Consider the following 6,201-nt stretch of genomic DNA (forward strand, 5'->3'; position numbering starts at 1 on the left):
TTTTTGATTTATTGTAGAGATGAGGTCTCGCTGCCCAGTCGGGTCTCGAACCCGCGGGCTCACGCAATCCACTCACCTCAGCCTCCCAAAGGCGCGGGATACAGGCTGAGCCACCGAGCCTGGCTTCTGCCTAGTTTTGAGCATGAGATTTATTCCAATACAGTCACACTTCTGTTTCAGCTCTCACCCAGGATCCCTACTCTGAGCCTGATGGGCCATGCAGAGATTGGTGCTATGGAGTAGGTGTGGCCATTGTCTGGCAGCTGGAGTCCGCCTCACCTGTAAGCTCAACTGTGGTATGGCAGGTGATTTTGGAGGACTACTTGGAATATTGGAGCTGTGCCCCCCTACCTCAGGCCATTCCTTCCCTCCCTTCCCTGGACATTCCCATAGACAAACTCCCGGAAGATAGTCTGCATTTTTCCTGATGAGTCTCCAGCACCCCTCATAGGGCAAGTTCAGAGAGCCTTGAGAAAGGCCTGATCACTGCCTAAGTGATTTGTGGCTTCAATTTCCTTGGACCTTGGTTCATTTTCCAAGATTGTGGAAGAAGAGGGGGAGACTGTCACAGGAAGGGCTGAAGAGGGTGAGCTGGCCTAGGGCAGATCTGCTCACCTCCTACCCTAGCCCAGCTCCAGGGCAGAAGGTCTCAGGACTATTAACTTCAGGCGTGGGGCAGGAGAACCCCCAGGCAGGGGCAGAGACTAAGGGTCCATTTGGGAACAAAATGGTAGTGGGGAAGAGGATGGATAGCCAGATCCAAGCCCTGTAAAAAGGGTGCTCTGGAACTCCCTGACCTCAACTACTCATAAAGGGTAGGAAAAGAAGTTCTTGGCAAGAAGTTCAGGAACATGACTACCTCCTCTGATCTTATAGGACACTCCCCTCTCCACCCTGCCTCCTGACTGGTTTGAACTCAGGGGTGTGAAAACTTTTGAGAATGTCTGAGCTAAGTCCTGGCTTAGGAGATATTAATCTCTGATTCCTGGGAAATGCCCCAGGGCCTCCCTCCCTCTTGCCAGTGCTTCCTCATATATGCTGTTCTAGATCATAGACATGCTGTCTCTCACCTCCCTTGACCCAAAACCCACTTCAGCCCTTGTGCTGTATCTGCTCAGAATTGGAAGAGGGGGGAGGGAAGAGACAGAAACTCCATTTGGGGCCATGGTTGTGGAGAGCTCAGGGATGAAAAACTCTCATTAATCATGAAGGAGAAGTAACCCCTGCTCCAGTCATCACCTCTGAGCAAAAATTCTGACCCAGGGTCTCAGAGTATTTCCTATTAAGATTGACCAGAAGAAGCTAGGGTTGAGATTCCAGCATCCTTGGCTCAGGAAATCATCACATGAAAATCTCACACTCTTCCTCTTCTGGACCCCAAGGGTCTCATCCACACAACTAATGTACCTCTCTCTACCAGTGTCAGCTTTCTGGGATAACAGTAGACTCTCTGAGACAGATCCTAGGGGATCCCTAAGTGATAGAATAAAAAGAAGAACTAAAGTCCTTGTTTCCGTGTGTGACCTCTCCCAGGTGTGCCAACCTCCCTCATTCAGAATCCAGCTGAGCTTAAGGACTGAAGCCAAGAGAACCTCTAGAAGTTCAAGAAACAGAGATCTCCAAGTTCATGCATCAAAGCTTAGGCACTCAATTCCAGGAAGGACCTCACTCAGTTAAACATTTTGTATCATGAACGAGTCAATGAATGAATTAGTGAATCTGGTTTCCAGGCCAGTGGCTCACTAGAAATAGTAAGTTAGAAGAAAGGGAAAATTCTTCCAAAGAGATCTGTTCTTCCTTTTTCACTCTTCCTTCCCTCCCCTTCCTTCCTGAACAATTATATCTTACAGGTCTGGGAACAGGCAGAGCAAGATAGGCATCTGCTAAGGGTGGGAAGCAAGACACACTGGGTCAGGGCAGTGTGTCAGCGATAAGGTCTCACTATGTTGACTAGGCAGGTAGTTTTTGTTAGAGACAGAGTCTAGCTCTGTCACCCAGGCTGGAGTGCAATGGTGTGATCATAGCTCACTGTGTCCTTGAACTCCTAGACTCAAATGATTCTCCTGACTCAGCCTCCTGAATAGCTATTGTAATCTCTCTCTCTCACTCTCTCTCTCTCTCTCTCTCTCTCTCTCTCTCTCTCTCTCTCTCTCTCTCTCAAACTTAAACTGTGAAATCTGTTTTTGAAACTTCTTTTCTCCCTTTATCTACCAGACACTCTCTTGCACCCTGCATACTTATCTGACCATATACTTACTTTGAAATCCCAGGGGTTAATCTTAAAACAACCTGACTGTGAACCCTCCCACTTGTAGGAAGTGAGGAGACCTGACTGCAGCTGAGATAACTCCAGCCAGAGCTCCAGGAGGACACTTCACCCAAGCGAAACCATCAGAACAAGGCACACCCTGTGCCATACCTGAATGTTTCCCTATACCAAGTTTCCCTTTTTAAGCCCTTAAACTCAGCCTAAAAATCTAAAATGGGCCGGGCTCGGTGGCTCAACCTGTAATCCCAAGGTGCTTTGGGAGGCCAAGGTGATTGGATTGCCTGAGCCTGCGGGTTCAAGACCCGCCTGGGCAACTTGGCGAGACCTCATCTCTACAATAAAACAAAAATAACTGGGCATGGTAGTGTGCGCCTGTAGTTCCAGCTACTTGGAAGGCTGAGGCAGAAGGATCGCCGGAGCCCAGCAGGTCGAGACTGCAGTGGCCGGGAGCGGCCACTGCACTCCAATCTGGGTACAGAGTGAGACTCCAACTCAAAAAAAAAAAAAATCCGAAATGGTTTTTTGAGGCATGATCCTGGCCATTTCCTCATCTGCCAGCATTTTAATAAAATCATCTTCCTTTCACTACATTTCATGCTTGTTGATTTCATTTGCAAGCAACAAGCAGTTGAGCTTGCTGTCAGCAGCAAATTTGGTGGCCCATATAGGGAGCTGCACATTGCAGATGGCTTAGCCTGTCTGCCTAGTTTCTATTGGTGAGACAATAGCTGCTTGTAGGCACTAGCTGCTCTGGGGCTGGGACTTGGACCCCACAGTTGAGACTTTAGGGATTTGCCCAGAAGCTGCAGAGAAGCTTTTGTTTTAGAAAAGCTCCCTTCTTTCCTTGTCTTAGTATCAGCTGCCTATTACACTTTGCTAGTACAAGGAAGATGATTTCTGCGAAGCTAACAAGACTCAGAAATGGATACATCAACCAGAAGTGCACCCTAAGGCACACCCAAATGATGTCATTTGGGCTCCGCTTAATTTGGACTTAGCCACTCAGGTTATGGTCTTGGGGTGTACACCATCTGTGGCACAACTTGGGTTCTGCTGCATGTGGACTTAGCTGCTATGTGGACTGTTTGTGATCAAGACAGGGTTTCAGGACTTTTTGTCCAGTACCATCTGTGGGAATCAGTCTGAAAGCAAACCATCTGAATCTGTAACTGTGTTTGTGTCTGTGTCTGTTTTCCCCCAGAAAGTGATTGACATGGCGCCTAGTCCAACTGTGACTCTATTACTCCAGAAGGCATGCCAGGTTTTCTATGACTCCAGCTGCATATATGAGAAAGGTTACACGTTATGGCTCACTTTTGTGCACATTTTTAAATTGATGGGAAAATTACAGCAAGGAAAACTCCCCAACAATGGTTTAGGGCATGGAACAAGTATTCAAGAGATTGAAAGTCTAGAATGGGAGAAAAGTTTTTTAAAAACTGGCAATGAAATCAAAACCGCACTGAGATACCACCTAACCCCAGTCAGAATGGCAATCATCAACAACTCAAAAAATAACAGCTGCTGGAGAGGGTGTGGTGAAAAGGGAACACTTCTACACTGTTAGTGGGAGTGTAAACTAGTGCAACCTCTGTGGAAAGCAGTGTGGCGATTCTTAAAAGCTCTAAATACTAACCTCCCATATGACCCCGCAATCCCCCTACTGGGAATATATCCTGAAGAACACAAATCACTCTATAAAAAAGATACCTGCACACACATGTTTATCACAGCATTGTTCACAATAGCAAGAACCTGGAAACAGCCATGCTGCCCATCAAAAGAGTACTGGATTAAAAAAATGTGGTACATATACACGATGGAATACTACGCAGCCATAAAAAAGAACAAAATCATGAATTTCGCAGCAACCTGGATGGAACTAGAGTCTATAATACTGAGTGACCTCTCACAGAAACAAAGATCCGAGTATCACATGTTCTCACTCATATAATGGACCTTGAACATCCAATGCAATACTATATGAAAATGACTGACCGTACTGTGAAACTATGGTGGGGGGAGGGAGATGGGATTAACAGTAGCAAATATCTGTCTAGGAACGGGGAAACACCCCATATCAACAGGATGCCTGAATGAAACGCAATTGTATACCTAACCCTTAACTGTACCCCACAACTTCACAATAAAAAAAAAAACTGGCAATGAAAAATCTTATAAATCTATAAATTCTGCTTCTGCCTGTGTGTCTGTGTGTCTATGTATATGATGTTTCAGTACCAAAATATATAAAAGAGGTCTAATTGTCTAATTGACTTAAAGAAAAGTCAATCAAATGTTTCATCAAAAAATAGAAACTTTAACTCAAATGTATTTTAGTCCATGTGAATTTAGTAATCTTTAATAAATACTTTAAAATTAATAGTAAAATAGAAATGTCTTCAGAATTTAGATATTTTGTCTGTCTATTGGATTATTTGTCAGATACTACCTCTGCTAGGTGTTTACAATGTAAAACTTTGCTTCTGTAAAGTTTTTATACTTTTCATATTTGCTTAAATTATTTAAAAACTTATGTCTTTGGAGTTCAGCCTTTAAGATATAACAAGGCCTAACCCCAGGAATTGTCCTTTGCTCTGGACTATGTAACTGGTACATAATTAAAATTGCCTACCTCCTAGGTTTTTCACTAAAAATGCCAAATTAAGATGTATTTTTGGTCAGGCATGGTGGCTCACACCTGTAACTTTGGGAGGCTGAGGAGGGAGGATTGCTTCTGCCCAGAAGTTCAAGACCAGCCTAGGCAATAGCAAGACCTTGTCTGTACAAAAAAAAATTTTTTTAATTAGCCAGGTGTGGTGGTGCACACCTGTAGTCCCATCTACCCAGAAGGCTGAGGCAGAAGGATTGCCTGAACCCAGGAGATTGAGGTTACAGAGAGCTGTGACCGTGCCACTGCACTCCAGTGGGGGCAACACAGCAAGATTCAGACAAAAAAAAAAAAAAAAGATTTGCTTTTGATAAATGAAAAAGTATAAGAAAGACATAAATATGTACTCTTATTCAAAAGAATAATTTTTGTCTAATTCAAAGGTTACTTAAAGATTACTTACAAAACAAGGTTTAAAAAAAAAGAACCAGTAAGTAGGAAAGAGATGTGGAGAAAGTTATAGATATAAATATGTATTTTTGACAAGAAAAGTTATAAAGAAAAGAAAATATTTTAAGAAAGGATCTTGTAGAGTATATTAGTGTCCTAAACGAAAACAGTCAGATATTTAAGAAAGGAGAAAGTACACAACAAAACAAAAAATCCAGGTATGTCGTAGAACAGTGGCCCCCAAACTTTTTGGCATCAGGGACCAGTTTCATGGAAGACAGTTTTTCCACAAACTGGGAGGAGGGGGGATGGTTTGGGGATGGCTCAAGTGCATAACATTTATTGTGTACCTTATTTCTATTATTATTACATTGTAATATATAATGAAATAACTATACAACTCACCATAAGAAAAGAGGTGTGGATGGAAGTGGTAAATAAAATAATGGGTAGGTGGCACAGGGACTAAAATAAGTGTCAATTCTGATTTAAAGCCTACCACTAGATTTAGCTGTACAACTGAAATACATCAACTCACTGATAGGGTTTTGATATGAGTCTGCAAGCAATTGATTTATTATGGTCTCTGTGCTGTCAAATCTCGCTGCTATTTGCAGCCGCTCCCCAGTGCCAGCATCACCATCCTCAGCTTAACCTCAGATCATCAGGCATTAGAGTCCCATAAGGAGCGTACAACCTAGATCCCTCTCATGCACAGTTCACAATAGAATCTGTACTCCTATGAGAATCTAATGTCACGGCTGATCTGACAGGACACAGAGCTCAGGTGGTAATGTGAACCATGGGGAGTGGTTGTAAATACAGATGAAGCTTCATTCACTCGGTCACTCACCGATGCTCACCTCCTGCT

Source organism: Carlito syrichta, unplaced genomic scaffold, assembly GCF_000164805.1.
Source record: "Carlito syrichta isolate Samal-C Ts95f unplaced genomic scaffold, Tarsius_syrichta-2.0.1 Scaffold123424, whole genome shotgun sequence".
Lineage (NCBI taxonomy): Eukaryota > Metazoa > Chordata > Mammalia > Primates > Tarsiidae > Carlito > Carlito syrichta.